This window comes from Lissotriton vulgaris, chromosome 1_1, assembly GCF_964263255.1.
Source record: "Lissotriton vulgaris chromosome 1_1, aLisVul1.2, whole genome shotgun sequence".
NCBI lineage: Eukaryota > Metazoa > Chordata > Amphibia > Caudata > Salamandridae > Lissotriton > Lissotriton vulgaris.
Window position 1 is genome coordinate 1,633,711,541 of NC_141685.1, and position 20,630 is coordinate 1,633,732,170.

The following is a 20,630-nucleotide window of genomic DNA, read 5'->3' on the forward strand; positions in this document are numbered from 1 at the left end:
TTTGTCTGGGTAGGGGCTCAGAGTTCTCACAGTATTTGCGGATGTCTTCTTCAGAATCGCTACTCTGTCAAGTATGATCTCACTCAGTGGCATAGTGAAACCCCCACTTAAGCTTTTAAGCGGAGGCTGCTACTAGGCCCCCTGAGCTGGTTAGCTGGTTTCACTCTGGGGCAGCTGGTTTATTAAGGTAAAAGGGCTATGGCCCCGTACCCCCTCAATTCTTACCTCTTGATTTTAAAAAAAATGTGCACGTATTGAACTGTTTGGAGCTTCTGACCCTTGCTCTGTTCAAGGTCAGGCAAAAGAGGCAGGTTAGAAAGGCACACGCGATAGTGCACATGGGCCTGCTATCGCAGGTTTTACAGGGCATACCTGATTTCAGTCCTGGTCCTCTGTACCCTGCAAGACAGCAAGGCCACGGTCTCCGATGATGCAGTGCACCCTCATTTATTGAAAACAGCCTGGACACGTCAAGCTTATGCCCTGGGTTTGCCAAGGCTGTTCGTCAATCAGCAAGGCTGCACTGTGTACCTGTGCAACTTCATCTATTTCTGAACTCGTCATAGGGTGGAGTGAGAACAAGCCTCCACTGCCCCACCTCATCCTGGGAAGCGTTTGGAAATGTGTGAGGTGTATTGTAATTGTATTGTAATTGCATTTATATAGCTCTTACTACCCCTGGACTGGAGGAGATTGGAGCCTCGAACTGCATGTTGTGTTTAATGCAATTGTGGTCACTCATGGGTATGAGTGTGGGCGGGGATATAGAATGGGATTCTAATGGAATGGATTGCTAAGCACCGTCATTAGACAAAACAACCAACCAAACAACAAAACACAATGGAGCGTGAAACGGGTCGATACAGGCCTTTAACTATTGTCCTTCACAACACTCGCCCTCAAAAAACAAAAAGCAGTCAGTGGAAGACTAGTGGATTTAGGAGCATTCTCATGTTGTATAATTTCTGCTCCTCTTCGATGCATTGCTGCACCATGTTCACTCACCACAAAGTTAAACGATTTAAAAAACGTTACATAGAAATTATCACTCTGGACAAATGCACTATAGTTTAGCTTCAACAGATGTTTAAAGAATTTAACTTTATGGTGAGTGAACATCAGGTTTGGCTTTACCACTCCTGGCGCTGAACTCTGGCGCTGTTTAGAAATAACTTAAGTGTTTAAAAGCCCCTTCTGCAGGCTTCCTTACGAGTCCAACAGGCAACAATAAAAATGTCAGGATAGCACTGTTGATTAATGTTCCCGCTGGAGGAAGATCAGAGTTTGGTCCAGGGGCAGCTTTGACTCATAATAAAGTAGTGCAGAGGGTTAATGCACCTACTGCAAAAAAAAACTGAACCATGAAGATCAGAAACCTGTGTTTTATATGGGTAGCTCATTGGAGTACTGCTTTTGTCAAAGAGATCCATTTCTCACTTGCATTTCACAGGTTACAATCCTATTATAGCACAGTGACCTATGAACTGTCATCAAAGAGCTGCATGCAAAATGCAAAGTGTAGGTTGTGGTGTGGGTGTTGAGGATGGATGTGAGTGTGATGTTGATTGGGGGTCCTGATAAGTTGTACATTTAGTGGGGACATGGGTCAATGGGGGCTCTTGAGTGACAGTCTTCATGAGGGTGGCTGTCTATTCATTGGAGAGTGGGTTCCAGTTGGTGACGTGTGGGTCCGTTTTGGTGGTCGAGATTTTGTCTGGCTGAGGAGGTTCATTGTGTTTGACTGGGGGTTGAAAATGCTGTTGATTTTGGAGATTTTGCTATTGAAGAAGTTGAAGAGGTCATTGCAGAGTTCTTGTGATGGGGTGATTGTGCTTGTTGCTGCTACAGGGTTCGAGAATTCCTTGACAATGGCGAAGAATTCCTTGCAATTGCTGGCGCTTGATTTGATTCTGCGGGTCAAGGCCCTTTCTTAGGCAATCTGGTGTTATTCAGGCTGCACAGACCAGACAGAGAAATTTTGAAGGGATGATGGCAGTAGGAGAAATTACAGAAAAGTACAACTAGAAAAAGTGAGCATAAAAGAGAAAGCAAAGCGGATTAAAGGTAAAAGACAAAAGATGGGTGGAAAGAAACAACGTATGGATGTAGGAAATATGATCGGAATAAGGAAAAAACTGTGAAAGGTGGCATGGAAGGGTGAAAGGAGGTGTGAGAATGAAAGAATTGATGGAATGGTAAAAGGATACATAGGTGAAAGGATGAATGAATCACAGAAAGAAGAAAAGACATCTAGGGAAGAGTGAAAGGATGAGTGGGTGAAAGGATGGATAGATAGTTACATGGAGGTATTGATGAGTAGTTGCATGAAAGAGTAGACATATACATGAAAGGTTGGATTGAAAGGTGAAGGATGGACAAATAAATGTATGAATAGAGAGAAGGGGGAATTGACGGATGGATAGATGGATGGAAGGAAGGAAAATGAAAAATAAAGGGAACTTTCCTAAGGGCCAGATTTACTCTCGCTTTAGTGTGCTTGGCATGATTAGTTGTATGGTTCAAATGGGGGCTATTTAAATTTTCTGGCTACTCCCTTGATCTCAGCTGCGTAAGAGCACTGACGTGGTTTAAGAGTACCAATAGTTCTCAAACTTAAAGAGTTTTGATGCTGTACAGTCATTTTGTAGGACCTTTTTGTTATCCTGTACCAGATTATCCCCATTTTATGGTTGGGTGCTTTTTCTTTTTGACGTGATGTCTATCGATATGGCATGTTTGTTACTGCTTAGCTTCCTGGCCACACATTGTATGGGAAGATAACCCTCTTTGTCTAGCGATATCCCTGCTCCCCTATTCTCTTATTTCAAACATACTTGCTCCTGCAGTGTGGGCACCTATCTGCGTGTTGCTGTTTCATTGTGTTCGAGCAGGTGCCAATTTGGGTCATTTTGCATTTTACTATTAATAACACTGCCCTGCTGTGGGTGGAGAGATTGGTGGTATTGCATTATGAGTTAAAACTGTCAGTCTGCTCAGTGCTTAATCTAAAAAAGAATAGGTGCTTGTGCCCAAAGCTCTGCTAAGAAGCCCGTGGCCGTTTGTATGAACTGGCAGTGTGCCAAATTCCAAAGTACTGTAGTCTTGAATTCATCTCAGGGCTATTGAATCCACTACCAGACACGCCTTCTCCCTTTATTCACTCTTGCAAGTTAATGCTTTCTCCCTTTGTGACAGTTTTTCAGACTTTCCTTTCTTCAGTCTTTCCACTTTGTGTGTTTTCCACTCTCTCTTTCGGGAGTTGTCTGATTCGGGTACATGAGTACAGGTCCCCAAAAATGAGTGCTGGTGGGCCTCGCCGGCAACCACCAGCTCAAATTAAGTACTGACTCTGCTTAAATCCATTGACACAATGGATTATTAAACAGTCACATATTTCCTGAGTGGAATTTTGGAACCAATTTATACACAAGAATCTTGTGTTATGCATGTCGTGTAGGTGACTGCGGGGGGTTGTAGGTCAAAGACTTTGTATATCCTAACAATGTACAGAGTGAGACGAACATATGGGACAAGGTGATAATGTCTTGATTACTTACTGGTAATCTTCATTACATTGAGTGACATTCTTCCTTGTTGCAGCCCTAAGTTGCATCCCTCCTACCCACCTGTGCGGTCTCTTTGACTCTTGTGTTACTGCCTGGGTAGAATAAACAGGACATTACAACAGACAAGCATTTATATCCTCCTCGCAATGGGCGGGGCCAAAAAAAGTAATGACAGTCAATAGCCAAGCAGGGTTGTCAACTTCCTTGAGATGATTCACTCTTATAATGTATAGAGTTTGGCAATGAAAGTTGCCTGCCAGCAATTGAGGAATTTAACAGAAACCAAGGAGGCATCTGACTTGGTAGCATTTTGTGGGGCTCAGAAAATGTCAGTGCAAAAGAAATGAAGGAAACTATTTGAGGAGAAAATAGGTTTGTAAAAACATTAACTATTTGACTCCACCTTAGTGCACAATAGGCCATATGTAGGAAGCCTAACTGCGCTCGCAAATGCTGAAATTCGCAGAATTTCAGCATTTCCGATCACAATTAGGGCAGTGTGCTATGTAGCACACAAAAGCCCACATGCAAAATAAGGAATCGCAAAATTTGTGATTCCTTATTTTGCTATTGCATTTAAGGAATCGCAAATTGCGATTCCTTAAATGCAATGTAGGAAGCACCCAAGTTGTACGAATTTTGGCTTAAGGAATCACACAATACCACCAACTTCGGGTTGGTGGTATTTTGCGATTTCTTTGAAAAATGCACTTTTTGGCATTTTTCAAAGTGCCATGTGGGTCACATACATGCCCTCAGGGCATGTATGTGGGCCACATGTGCACACATGTTAATTTCAGGGGTGCAAAAGGGTATCCTATTGACACCCTTACAACCCTGAAATTGCATTCTCAATTGGCGATTCTTTAATTGAGAATAGCAAATTGAGAATGTCTTTCATTCCTATGCGCCTACTAGCCCATAGGAATGAATGAGAAGGTATTCCTTAGTTGCGAATCTCAATTGGCGATTCGCAAATAAGGAATAAGTGGGATTCGCAAAAAAAATTGCTAATCCTACCTACATTTCGTTTTGAGATTCTCTAATTGCGATTCCCTAAAAATCGCAATTTGAGAATCGCAAAACGAAAATTACCTACATATGCCCCAATGTCATTTCAAATGTAAAGAATTGCAGGCACTGTCTCAAATGGAAAAATAACTATATGTAAACTCTGAAACTTTTATCCAAAGAAACAAAAAAAAAATTAGACTAACATTACAATATTTTTAAATACATGTATTCTCTGTAGGAAATGCAGAGCTGATTAAAAGATTCGAATCAATGATGTTTCTTCATGGAGACTGGGTGTCTGTCAAACAATGAGGTCATCTTGCTTCAAAGATTTCCCAGTTATATAGAAAGTCTATTTACCTCTTGCACTTCCAAGTTTCCCCATGTCAACCGGATGTGCGCTGAATAACACTGAGGATACATTTCAGACCTTTCAAGGTAGCCTCGGGCCACTGTGCACCTACTATGGAGTGTGTGGTCAATTTCCTACGACAGTTCCAAGCTCAGAGACGCTTGATAACATGAAACATGAAACCATATTACAAATAGCACTTGACAGGTCACCCCTGGATATCTGGGACTATAAAGAAAAAATAAGACCTTTTTGTGTGTGACGCTTCCTCTTCATGAATGGGTTTCAAGGAACATGCTGTGTTACATACGATGTTATTTCCTCTCTGTCTTTACCTCTAAAACGTCCCAGGATACACTGGTTTTGCTGGGCGCACAGTCTCTCAGGAAGTCGAGCCACGTTTTGTCAGTAACCTGAGATTCCTGTGCCCTTTCCAGGAGCAGCTTGGTGTCTTCGATTGAAAGAGCATTGTCCCCATCGCAGTCCAACAGCTGGAAGTCCCAGTAAAGCTGTATTAGCAAAGGAAGACACAGGAAAATTACATAAGAACAAATAGCTCTCTGTTTAAATTGCAGGTGGTATAGATCAAACAGGTTCGTGACATAACTCTTGCAATACCCTGGAGCCACCAAAACTAAAGGATGCATGGCATCTGTGAGGTGTCTGTCCCATTTGATAAAAAAAAGACACTGTGGCATGTAATACATCACTCACTCTGCCTCACTACAATTACCCTGTGCACTCCATGTCCAGATGACATCAAGACCAGACATCTCCCTTTATGTCTCATATTATATTTTTTCATGAAGGCAGGACGCACACCTCTTCTTCCAATATTTATTAAACTTTAATTTTGATGCATTTTATCCTTTTTAATCCTTGGGTGCGTGCAATTTACTGTAGTGCTATGCCCTAAGCACAGGGGTACTAACTTCATCAGAGGTAGGACTGTTTCTCCAGTCCCCAGAAATGTACAGCTGAACGCCACTTTTGGCTGTATCTATATCCGAACATTATTTTTTACTTATTCCACATTTATCCATTGTAATCCAAATTTATCATCAATATTCCAATCTTCCACAAACGAGAAGGCGCCCTTCGTGTGAACGTTGATTTTCAAGTTTCTATTATTCTCTTGGTGTCACTAAGACTTTGACCAAGAATATGACAAAGACGTGAATTCATTTCAGGCAGTATTTATTGTCACATAACCCAATGCATTTCGGGCATCCAGCCCTTCTTCGGGGGTCACTGTAAAGTATAAACATACGACAAGATTACCGAACTGATTCACCCTTTTAAGTGCGTTTTTCACTAACTGCGCATATCCAACCACATTTATCTCTTAATTCTCATTAAAAAAGACATCTCAATTAACCTTAAGTTAATCTACACATGTTGACCAAAAAAGTACAGCCTCAGATTCGAACCCCTGTTCTATGCACATTGCTTTATGCTGCATTATCGCACTGAGCCACCCTTCGTCCTAATGACCTATGCCCTTCTTTTCTTAACTCAGCTAAATAGTTTTAACAACGCATAGATAAAATACGTGGAAATCATGTTTCTCTGACAGTGTAAACTCTGTATTTTATGCCATAGCTTCAAGTCTAACAAAGCAGTAAATCTCATCATTAACACACTTTTAACTGACGGTATTTAACCTGAATAAAATCGTCTAGGAGCCCTTTTAAACAAAGCCCCATGCCCATTCTATGCATAAAAACATGTTCACCTAGCTTGCACATACCTGCCGTCCCAGAGTTAACCGCTACATTGTATCACTGATAAAAGGAGAGTTACCAAGCCACCTGTCCTCCCTCTTTTTAAACAACATATATTGTGCTCTGATAGGTCCGAGTTGAACAAAAAGTTCAAAAAGTTCCCACCCTTTCTCATCTGATTAAATGATCACACCTGAGGTCTGTGCTGCCACAAAACTACAACTCCCATCTTTCCTTAGTCCCATGTGTATTTAGCTCAACATAAAAAAGACATCTCTAGTCACAGAAGTGAAAGTTACATTGATCCGAGCAGTAATTTATAAAAATTATGCTGATTTTGTATAGTTATCAAAACAGTCCGGTATTTTAATCCAGTTCTCTTGCTGCCATCCTCATGAACCACGATGTTGGTCTTGGTGCGCCATCTCGTGTAATCACACAATTTTCCAATCATGTCTTTGTGGGTGCAGTCCTGTAGTTTGGGCTAAAGTTATAATGTTTTTTCATGAAGGCAGGACACACACCTCTTCTTCCAATATTTATTAAACTTTAATTTTGATGCATTTTATCCTTTTTAATCCTTGGGTGCGTGCAATTTACTGTAGTGCTATGCCCTAAGCAAAGGGGTACTAACTTCATCAGAGGTGGGACTGTTTCTCCAAACTACAGGACTGCACCCACAAAGACATGATTGCAGCAAGAGAACTGGATTAAAATACCGGACTGTTTTGATAACGATACAAAATCAGCATAATTTTTATAAATTACTGCTCGGATCAATGTAACTTTCACTTCTGTGACTAGAGATGTCTTTTTTATGTTGAGCTAAATACACATGGGACTAAGGAAAGATGGGAGTTGTAGTTTTGTGGCAGCACAGACCTCAGGTGTGATCATTTAATCAGATGAGAAAGGGTGGGAACTTTTTGAACTTTTTGTTCAACTCGGACCTATCAGAGCACAATATATGTTGTTTAAAAAGAGGGAGGACAGGTGGCTTGGTAACTCTCCTTTTATCAGTGATACAATGTAGCGGTTAACTCTGGGATGGCAGGTACCTGCAAGCTAGGTGAACATGTTTTTATGCATAGAATGGGCATGGGGCTTTGTTTAAAAGGGCTCCTAGACGATGTTATTCAGGTTAAATACCGTCAGTTAAAAATGTGTTAATGATGAGATTTACTGCTTTGTTAGACTTGAAGCTATGGCATAAAATACAGAGTTTACACTGTCAGAGAAACATGATTTCCACGTATTTTATCTATGCGTTGTTAAAAATATTTAGCTGAGTTAAGAAAAGAAGGGCGTAGGTCATTAGGACGAAGGGTGGCTCAGCGCGATAATGCAGCATGAAGCAATGTGCATAGAACAGGGGTTCGAATCTGAAGCTGTACTATTTTGGTCAACATGTGTAGATTAACTTAAGGTTTATTGAGATGTCTTTTTTAATGAGAATTAAGAGATAAATGTGGTTGTATATGCGCAGTTAGTGAAAAACGCACTTAAAAGGGTGAATCAGTTCGGTAATCTTGTCGTATGTTTATACTTTACAGTGACCCCCGAAGAAGGGCTGGATGCCCGAAATGCATTGGGTTATGTGACAATAAATACTGCCGGAAATGAATTCACGTCTTTGTCATATTCTTGGTCAAAGTCTTAGTGACACCAGGAGAATAATAGAAACTTGAAAATCAACATGCACACGAAGGGCGCCTTCTCGTTTGTGGAAGATTGGAATATTGATGATAAATTTGGATTACAATGGATAAATGTGGAATAAGTAAAAAATAATGTTCGGATATAGATACAGCCAAAAGTGGCGTTCAGCTGTGCATTTCTGGGGACTGGAGAAACAGTCCCACCTCTGATGAAGTTAGTACCCCTGTGCTTAGGGCATAGCACTACAGTAAATTGCACGCACCCAAGGATTAAAAAGGATAAAATGCATCAAAATTAAAGTTTAATAAATATTGGAAGAAGAGGTGTGCGTCCTGCCTTCATGAAAAAACATTATAACTTTAGCCCAAACTACAGGACTGCACCCACAAAGACATGATTGGAAAATTGTGTGATTACACGAGATCGTGCACCAAGACCAACATCGTGGTTCATGAGGATGGCAGCAAGAGAACTGGATTAAAATACCGGACTGTTTTGATAACGATACAAAATCAGCATAATTTTTATAAATTACTGCTCGGATCAATGTAACTTTCACTTCTGTGACTAGAGATGTCTTTTTTATGTTGAGCTAAATACACATGGGACTAAGGAAAGATGGGAGTTGTAGTTTTGTGGCAGCACAGACCTCAGGTGTGATCATTTAATCAGATGAGAAAGGGTGGGAACTTTTTGAACTTTTTGTTCAACTCGGACCTATCAGAGCACAATATATGCTGTTTAAAAAGAGGGAGGACAGGTGGCTTGGTAACTCTCCTTTTATCAGTGATACAATGTAGCGGTTAACTCTGGGACGGCAGGTATGTGCAAGCTAGGTGAACATGTTTTTATGCATAGAATGGGCATGGGGCTTTGTTTAAAAGGGCTCCTAGACGATGTTATTCAGGTTAAATACCGTCAGTTAAAAATGTGTTAATGATGAGATTTACTGCTTTGTTAGACTTGAAGCTATGGCATAAAATACAGAGTTTACACTGTCAGAGAAACATGATTTCCACGTATTTTATCTATGCGTTGTTAAAAATATTTAGCTGAGTTAAGAAAAGAAGGGCTTATAAACACTCCTGCCGAGCAATTAGAAATTGTGATATTTATACACAGCACATGTAGTATTAATGAAATTTCAGAAACAAGTATAAGAGCAAAAAAAGTCCAAATGTTATCCAATAAGTTTTCCAGACTCCCGGGTCTTGTAATACATTGATCCGTATTTTAATTCAATTCTCAAAGTTCAATCCAGACGATGATCAATTCCAAGTTCCAATCCAAAGTTCAAGATACAATATTCCAAATTATAGTCAAATAAAACTCCCAAAGAAAACAATCACTGCAGCCAACACGTGTTTCGTAGGGCATTAATCTCATGCCACATAACTTCCTCAGGGCTGCAAGCCAAAATAATAAAACAATAGTAAATATTACTAACATTGGTCTATAATGAAAGTGTACTCTTAATAAAGTCACCACCTAAGTGAAGAAAACATAGTACCCATATTCTTGTGACAAAATCAAAATACAGTTTAGTGACAGTCCCGGTGTCAACAGTATAATCAGCAAAACATTCCGAGATATTACCAAATCCAAGAGAATATATGAGTATATACCTAACTCACAAAAAATATGATGTTACCAACATTATTAGACTCTAACTAAAAAGTATATATATATGAAATAACACTTTTGCGGAAAGACATGGAGAAACTCTCAGTTTTGTCACCTACGTCCATCTCATATTTTCTCTATAGCAAGGATACATTATCCCACTTAAAGACAAAATAGCAGAAATAGAATGACGCAAGCCCTTGTAATATCTAAATGTAGAAAACACATGTATATTTTAATGAGGAGTCACTAGGCTGAGTATAAATTGTACTAATACATATACACATGCTTAATTAAGTGAGAAGTCACTAAGCTGAAAATGACAGCAAATCGTAGTAATGTCTGCCAAAGGACAGTCTGTATTACCTTTTCTCTCTATTGTCAGTTCCTCACGTTTATCCTCAATATTAATAATCGATTCCAGAATTTGTAGTAGCTAGAATAGAGAGTCATGTTATTAGACTCCTATTTCTAAAAAACATCGCGAACAATATCTGTATTCGAAGAGTTCCCTTACCAATATCCCGGCGCGAAGGGGTTTAATTTCAATTAGCTTCCGATATCCAAAATATAACTTCTCTGCACCATATCTTCTTTTACTGATTCTAAAATACAAGAGCCCAAGTTTTAAGGGCTTGCTGCCAGTTATTATCTCGTGTATTCTCTATTGCCGTATGTGTAACCCTTACCTGTATCCCCCTTCCGAGGACCTCGAGTATCCCGTGTCCGACTCTGTCGAGTGTCGGCGTCTTCTGCGGGCGCCATATTAAGCAAGTAAACGCTGCAAAACGAATCGTAAACCGCCGCCATGTTGGAATAGGTTTCCGCATTAATAAAGGATGTTAACTATCTTGCTGAAAGTCCCTGTTTCACGTTAAGCTCATGTAGTAAATAAATTAATCTATAAGGGATAAATAATATCAAGGACTCCTCCTATTATATATATAAATCGGCATCTTCTCTAAGTATCATGTTATAAAAGTACCTGAACTCGTAATAGTGAAGCTATGGAACCCTTGGTGTCGCCATATTTAAATGGTTAAAACCATCCGGAATTAGGGTTTATATGTCCAAACAATAAATAAATAAATGTGAAGATTTCAGAGATAACATAATTCCTGTTATAGGGGTTACCACGGAGTTAGGGTTAATATGCCCAAACAGTAAATGATTTAACGTGAAGATTTCAGAGATAACATGATTTCTGTTATGAGGGTTACCACTAGGTATCACGAAAATGAAATGAAAGTATTAACAAGTATACTATACAACTTAGACACGTATGTATGTACTAAATAATCTACTCATCCCAATTAATAAAATAATTTACATACGTGGTGACATTGCTTTGAGTCTCCCATAACTTACCTAAGTATTTCACTGCATATAGAGCGAGGGTGTTATGGCATTAGCATTCAAGTTCCTCAGGTATCAACTTAAAACTATTTACAAAACAAGCACTCGATCTATTCAAAAATTTGAGTACTGGCTCATCTGTGAATGTAGCAGTAGCCTCTACGACACCAGCAAAACAGGAAGGTCTTAGAGCCAAGTTCATTAGATTAGAAAAACTTAAGAGAGCTGAACTTAATAAATGGTGGGATGCGGTAACACTAAAACAATATCTGAATCTGAACCGCATTCCAAGAGGTCTGAGATCTACTATAATGCCAACTTATGAAGATTTAGAGCCTGATTTACTGGACAAATGGGAGCATGAATTAACCACTAGTTCATGTAACCTAATTAGGATACTTATTGACAATGCTGAGCGCAAGATTGAAAAACTTTTAGTTGAGATTAAAACATGTGAGGATGAAATTAAACTATTAAATCTACCTGAGGCAACCATGAAAAACTATAATATGTTAGACGAGATTTTGACGAATCTTCAGGCAGATATTAAGAGAAGAAAAGCGCGTAAACTGAAAAGGGATGAGCAAGACTACACAGCTGGCAGGGTTTTTACTTTTGCGCGTAAATTTGACTATCTTTTTCAAACAGGACAAGGACATAGGAGGAATTTGACACCACTTAGCTCAGCTGTGAATACCTCATCGAGTAGTATATCTACAGATGGAGGTTCTATAGATGCTCCCAATGTTCCTAGTGGAGATGCTGCAAATAATAATAATTTTTTAGTGGAAGTACAGAGGTTCAAAAGAGGGAGTCGAGACACAGGAGGGAGATTTGGCAATACTCCAACCACAAGACAAGGAGAGGGAGCCGTGGCAGACGCAGGAGAGGTGGCCCCAGGGATGAGAGAGAGACTCAGATCATGGAGGAAATAAGTTCAGAAACTAATGAGATTGATGTGATCAACCTATCTTCTATCGAATTGTCTGTGAGTATGAAGAATGTGCTTAAGAAAGGACTTGGGTATTGTCCAACCAAGAATATTGATTGGTATGTTGCAAAGATTGATTTGTATAAATTTGTTCGTTTACTCAAATTGAAAAAGTTTTTTTCGCAGAAAGAACATGTTAGAGTGAATACTGCTAATAAACCAATACTCACTGATATTACTATCCAAGATCTTTATGATACAAGATTGTTGTTATCCCTTACGGAATCTGAAGATGACCCAGTTACTATGAATTCTTTATTAAGAGATCTTGAAATTAATCCAGGTGCAGCTCAAGGAAGTGGTTTTAAGGATAAGTCAAAATGGACACCACAGTTGTCCACTGGCAATGTTATTGATGCATTTTACAAAGCCGTTACTCTTGAGATTGACAGTTTGATTTCTAAAGAACGACAACATAGAAAAACATTCCCAGACAATTTGAAGATAGAAGAAAGGGAGGCACTGCGACAATTGACTGATCATCCTAATCTGATAATACGTAGTGCTGATAAGGGTGGCAACGTTGTCGTTATGAACCGCAGTGATTATAACAATGAAGTTTTATCTCAATTGGGCAATGACAAATATTATGAGAAAGTGGTTGCTAATCCTTTAGAGATGGTTAAAGACAGAATAAACAGAAAACTGAAAGAGTGGTACGACAAATGCTTACTTGATTATGATGAATATCTTTTTCTTAAAATTCAATCACCCAAGGCCCCATGTTTGTATTGCCTGCCCAAAGTACATAAGAACAGGGAAAGACCACCGGGGAGACCGATTATTTCGGGCATTGGTGGGCCTACGGAAAGGTTGTCTCAATTTGTGGACTCATATCTGAGACCATTTGTGCAGAATTTACCCTCGCATATTGAGGACACTAAGCATGTCCTCAATATTATGAATGATGTGGCTTGGGATAATGACATGATCTTAGCGACCCTTGATGTAGTGTCGTTATATTCCAATATTGATCATGATAAAGGTATCTCAGCTATTGAGAGCTTTTTGAATAACCGACCAGCTTCATACTTAGACCACTCATCTATGTTGCTCGAGATGACAAGACTGGTTCTAGAGAACAACTACTTTCTCTTTGAATCTACCTGGTATAGACAAAGGACGGGGACTGCGATGGGTTCCAAATTTGCTCCGTCCTTCGCGAACCTCTTTATGGGGAGACTGGAGGCGGAGTGGATTTGGGGCGCCAAGGGCAGCCAATGGATAGACCACATATACTACTGGGGTAGATTCATTGACGATTGCTTGCTATTTTGGAGAGGTACGACAGAGGAACTAGAGTCTTTCTTTAAGTTTCTTAATACCAATGACTTAAATATGAAATTCACAACACAGTATGATAAGGAAAGATTGACCTTTCTTGATATTGAATTGTTTGTTGAGGGGGATAAACTGTATAGCCGTATGTTTCGGAAAGAGACAAGCTGTAATTCACTTCTACGAGCTGACAGTTGCCATCCTAAGAGCCAGATCAATTCTATCCCATATGGGGAAATGATTAGAGCAAGAAGAAATTGCTCCAAAGACTTGGACTTCGATGCTAATGTCAAAGATATGGCAATTAGATTTAGAAATAGAGGATATGAAAATACAATTGTGACCAAGGCTGTCAGGAAGGTACAGACACTTAAACGAGAAGATACCTTGCTATCAAAGAAAAAGAATGAGACTATGGGCAAGAGCCATAAGATCAGAATGATAACGTACTTTGGCACTGGTAGTAACAAACTTTACGGTATTATGAGGAAATATTGGCATTTATTACATTCTGATAAAGATTTGAAACCTTACCTAACGGAAAGACCCAGTATTACGTTCAGGAAGGGATTATCCATTGCCAATATTGTTAGCCCAAGTTATCCTAAACCAATATCTCACTCTGTACAAAGTGAATGGTTGCGAATTCGTCCTAAGGGATTCCACTACTGTGGAAACTGTAGCTCATGTTGGTGGGCTAAAAGAAAGGTTGTGAAATTTGAATACAACAATACAGGTACCTTTTATATTGATTCTTTCATCAATTGTGAAACTACCTTTGTTATTTATGTTATTGCTTGCATGTGTGGGAAGATATATGTGGGAAGTACGGTCAGAAGACTTAAGGACCGGATGGTTGAGCATTACCGGGCACTCAAGAATGGTGATACTAGGTACCCCATAGCCTCACATGTTATTCAGAATAGACATGACTCTGACAACCACAAATTCTCTTTCCATGGGATAGAACATGTTATCCTTGACAGACGTGGAGGAGATAGACTATTAAAATTGAGACGAAGAGAGGCCCGGTGGATTATGGTCCTTCGGGCCGTAGAAGAAGGGCTCAATTTTGACACAGAATTACAGTATTTTCTGGGAGATTAATCATAATGTAATTCTAACAGTTAAAAGATGCTGTTGATGTTTGTGATCTGGCTTATAGTCTAAAAATTGCTTGTTCAGATTATATTGTTTTGTAAATAGTTTTAAGTTGATACCTGAGGAACTTGAATGCTAATGCCATAACACCCTCGCTCTATATGCAGTGAAATACTTAGGTAAGTTATGGGAGACTCAAAGCAATGTCACCACGTATGTAAATTATTTTATTAATTGGGATGAGTAGATTATTTAGTACATACATACGTGTCTAAGTTGTATAGTATACTTGTTAATACTTTCATTTCATTTTCGTGATACCTAGTGGTAACCCTCATAACAGAAATCATGTTATCTCTGAAATCTTCACGTTAAATCATTTACTGTTTGGGCATATTAACCCTAACTCCGTGGTAACCCCTATAACAGGAATTATGTTATCTCTGAAATCTTCACATTTATTTATTTATTGTTTGGACATATAAACCCTAATTCCGGATGGTTTTAACCATTTAAATATGGCGACACCAAGGGTTCCATAGCTTCACTATTACGAGTTCAGGTACTTTTATAACATGATACTTAGAGAAGATGCCGATTTATATATATAATAGGAGGAGTCCTTGATATTATTTATCCCTTATAGATTAATTTATTTACTACATGAGCTTAACGTGAAACAGGGACTTTCAGCAAGATAGTTAACATCCTTTATTAATGCGGAAACCTATTCCAACATGGCGGCGGTTTACGATTCGTTTTGCAGCGTTTACTTGCTTAATATGGCGCCCGCAGAAGACGCCGACACTCGACAGAGTCGGACACGGGATACTCGAGGTCCTCGGAGGGGGGATACAGGTAAGGGTTACACATACGGCAATAGAGAATACACGAGATAATAACTGGCAGCAAGCCCTTAAAACTTGGGCTCTTGTATTTTAGAATCAGTAAAAGAAGATATGGTGCAGAGAAGTTATATTTTGGATATCGGAAGCTAATTGAAATTAAACCCCTTCGCGCCGGGATATTGGTAAGGGAACTCTTCGAATACAGATATTGTTCGCGATGTTTTTTAGAAATAGGAGTCTAATAACATGACTCTCTATTCTAGCTACTACAAATTCTGGAATCGATTATTAATATTGAGGATAAACGTGAGGAACTGACAATAGAGAGAAAAGGTAATACAGACTGTCCTTTGGCAGACATTACTACGATTTGCTGTCATTTTCAGCTTAGTGACTTCTCACTTAATTAAGCATGTGTATATGTATTAGTACAATTTATACTCAGCCTAGTGACTCCTCATTAAAATATACATGTGTTTTCTACATTTAGATATTACAAGGGCTTGCGTCATTCTATTTCTGCTATTTTGTCTTTAAGTGGGATAATGTATCCTTGCTATAGAGAAAATATGAGATGGACGTAGGTGACAAAACTGAGAGTTTCTCCATGTCTTTCCGCAAAAGTGTTATTTCATATATATATACTTTTTAGTTAGAGTCTAATAATGTTGGTAACATCATATTTTTTGTGAGTTAGGTATATACTCATATATTCTCTTGGATTTGGTAATATCTCGGAATGTTTTGCTGATTATACTGTTGACACCGGGACTGTCACTAAACTGTATTTTGATTTTGTCACAAGAATATGGGTACTATGTTTTCTTCACTTAGGTGGTGACTTTATTAAGAGTACACTTTCATTATAGACCAATGTTAGTAATATTTACTATTGTTTTATTATTTTGGCTTGCAGCCCTGAGGAAGTTATGTGGCATGAGATTAATGCCCTACGAAACACGTGTTGGCTGCAGTGATTGTTTTCTTTGGGAGTTTTATTTGACTATAATTTGGAATATTGTATCTTGAACTTTGGATTGGAACTTGGAATTGATCATCGTCTGGATTGAACTTTGAGAATTGAATTAAAATACGGATCAATGTATTACAAGACCCGGGAGTCTGGAAAACTTATTGGATAACATTTGGACTTTTTTTGCTCTTATACTTGTTTCTGAAATTTCATTAATACTACATGTGCTGTGTATAAATATCACAATTTCTAATTGCTCGGCAGGAGTGTTTATAAGCTTTTCTCTGGGACGTGTCCTAGAGGTTTAGAGGGGGTTGGGTAACCTCCCTTTCCGGCCTAGTAGCAATTCATTTGGATACGTGGGTACTTTACTTATAGCCATACTCAGCTTGTGCGCCCTAATACCCTGTTACCTGCTAGTTCATTCAAGAAAAGAAGGGCGTAGGTCATTAGGACGAAGGGTGGCTCAGCGCGATAATGCAGCATGAAGCAATGTGCATAGAACAGGGGTTCGAATCTGAAGCTGTACTATTTTGGTCAACATGTGTAGATTAACTTAAGGTTTATTGAGATGTCTTTTTTAATGAGAATTAAGAGATAAATGTGGTTGTATATGCGCAGTTAGTGAAAAACGCACTTAAAAGGGTGAATCAGTTCGGTAATCTTGTCGTATGTTTATACTTTACAGTGACCCCCGAAGAAGGGCTGGATGCCCGAAATGCACTGGGTTATGTGACAATAAATACTGCCTGAAATGAATTCACGTCTTTGTCATATTCTTGGTCAAAGTCTTAGTGACACCAGGAGAATAATAGAAACTTGAAAATCAACGTGCACACGAAGGGCGCCTTCTCGTTTGTGGAAGATTGGAATATTGATGATAAATTTGGATTACAATGGATAAATGTGGAATAAGTAAAAAATAATGTTCGGATATAGATACAGCCAAAAGTGGCGTTCAGCTGTGCATTTCTGGGGACTGGAGAAACAGTCCCACCTCTGATCATATTATATTTTGTCACCCCACCACCATTTGATTGAAGCATTCTCTTAAGAAATAAATTGTACTTCTAAACAAGGATGCCACACACAAAACATCACAGCGGGATTTTGGAGCCCAGACAAGACTAGAGTAGGGTTAGTGCTGAAGAACCGGGTTTTAGAACCCAGCGGTGCCAGGGGAAACGCCCAATGTCTTCGGATTCACCTGTCTTGGCAAACAGAGACACGGGATACTTCTTGGTGACGTCAAAGATCAAATTTATTGGCTGCAACCAGGAACAGAGATCTACGAAGCACAACACCGGTGGTTCGCTAGAGACTGCACAAATTCATAGAGCGAGACATCGTCTTTTATGCTAAAAATCACATTCCTGGCTAGCATCAATTACATACAAACTGGCCAATCATGTAATGACATTTCAAACATATCGCATGACGACAAGCCCACTTTCGGTTGTCCAGCCCACCAGAAATGACAAGGCAAAATCCAACATTCCTGCTCAGACAGGCCAAACGAACCCATAAAAAAAAAGGACCACAACCCAAACCATAAATAGGCCACAAAAGAAGGAACAGAAACAGATGAGAAGCAAGATAGAAGGGTGTGTGCATGTACCATAAACTCAGCAATGTCCTGCTCTTTGATCTCTATCTTGACCAGCTGCCGAGCAAGGAACTGGCTCAACAGGTTTAGCTTCGGGCAATGGAGTCAGCTTGCTCAGGTCACACAGAAGTCAGCACAAACTCAAGCTAAGGTGCACGTGTCCCAGAGACTTGTTCAACCACAGTCATAGGCCTATGTGAGGGCAATCCACAAAATGGCTGCCATGCACAAAATGGAACCCACGGGTTTCAGAACGTAATCCCTAAATACGTAGTGAATCCATCGCTCGAACATGACCAAAACACTTGTACATACTACACTCGTCATTTGCGGTCCGCTGTTACCAAAATTGTCACGATACGACGACCTTTATGAAACGGGTTCAGAATCACGGAACCTCGGGACCTCCTTTTGCCCTTACATAGGCAATAACTCAAACTCACATCAGTCTGAATCCAGGTCTATATTCATCAGACCATCAAGATGTTGCTGTAGCATTATCCTAGTACTTAGTAACTCTCTCTGGACATCTCTCGCCGTTTCTTTCGCAACTTCATCTGCAAACGCATTACCACGACCAACGTCATCAGTAACTTTCTTATGCGCACTGCATTTCACAATCGCAACTTGCAATGGCAAAGTAAGTGACTCAAGGAGTTCATTCACCAACTGACCATGCTGAATCTTAGTCCCATGCGAAGTCAGGAACCCACCCTCTTTCCACATTCGTCCAAAACTATGAGCCACACCAAACGCATACTGGCTATCGTTATACACAGTCACTCATTTCCCTTTCGACAACACACACGCTCTTGTGAATGCAATCAACTCTGCTGCTTGCGCTGAATTATGTGGGATACGTGCAGCTTCAACAATCGTATGCATAGTCGTAACAGCATATGCCGCAGTCGTATTACCATTCGGAAGCTTAAAGCACGAACCATCCACCCATAAAGTACCATCACATTCTGCAAGAGGAGTATCCCTAAGGTCTATCCTCCCTTTCGTTTTTTCCTCTGTCCTAACAAAGCAATCATGCTGTTCACAAACATCTGTCTCAACTGAAATCGGCAACAATGTAGCTGGATTCAACGTGTTGCATCTCTTTATATGCACATGACTCGCTAAAAGTGTCAATTCGTAACCTGACAACCAAGCACTAGTTAAGTGCTGTGTCTTGGTTCGATTCAATAAGGTATCCACTGCATGTGGAACCATCACAATCAACGTATTGTCCATCACCAAACCAGCAGACTGTCGAATAGAGACAGCCGCTGCTGCTGTAGCTCTCAAACAACTCGGCAACGCTCTAGCTACCGGATCCAAAGTCGATGAAAAATACGCACATGGACGTTGCTTATCGCCAAACTGTTGAGTCAAAACTGACAATGCACATCCTTCTCTCTCGTGGACATAGAGTGTAAAAGGCTTACTGTAGTCGGGAGTACCCAACACAGGAGCCGAACACAACGCATCACACAATTCAGAAAAACTTTTCTGACATTCGTCAGTCCAAGGAATAGGATTCGGAGTATCCTTAACAGTAAGAGCTATCAAAGTTTTTGCATGAAGCGAAAAATTCGGAATCCACTGTCTACAGTACGACGTAATACCCAAGAAAGCACGCACTTCTCTCTGTGTAGTTGGCACACTCATGTTCGCAATGGCTTGAATTCTTTCTGGGGTCAAACTTCTTCCCTCCTTCGATAAGAGGTGACCTAAGTAGGTTACTTCTTGTCGACAATATTGCAACTTCGAAAGAGACACCTTATGATGGAAGTCAGACAAATGACGCAACAACTACAAAGTAGCCTCTTTACAAATCTCTTCATTGTCAGCAGCAACTAACAAATCGTCGACATACTGAATAAGGGCAGCACCATCAGGTAAAACAATCGTTTCAAGTTGTGTTTTCAAAGCCTGACTATAGATGGATGGGATCTCACAATAGCCTTAAGGAGCGCGTTTGAACCGGAAACTTCGGCCTCCTAAAGAGAAGCCAAAAATATCCCTACTCTCCTCGGCAATCGGGATGCTGAAGAAAGCATTCTTCAAGTCAATCACCGAAAACCAGGTAGCAGAAGCTGGAATCAGAGTCAATAAAGCAGTGATATCTGGCACAACAGGAAATTGCGGCACAACAATCTTATTCACCTCGCGAAGATCGATCACAAACCTATATACAGGCGGCCGAGAAGAATCAGTACGTTTCAGAACAGGCAAAACCGGACTATTGCACACATTACCTCTAGTTTCTTCAATCACACCTTTCTCAATCAGATCATAGATGATCGCCAAAAGTGCTCTTTCACCATCACTGGAAATCTGATATTGGGGAATACGTGGCAATCTAGCATTCGCTTTCAGCGTCACAACATATGGCGGAATCTCCAGGAGACCCACATCATTAGGACCAGTAGCCCAAAGAGAATCAGGGAGAGAAGACAATTCAGCTGGAAGTTGATATTTAGACAAATACATCGGAGAGATCACTCTCTTACCCAATGTAAGCTGTACTCCTGAAGGAGAACAATATAGC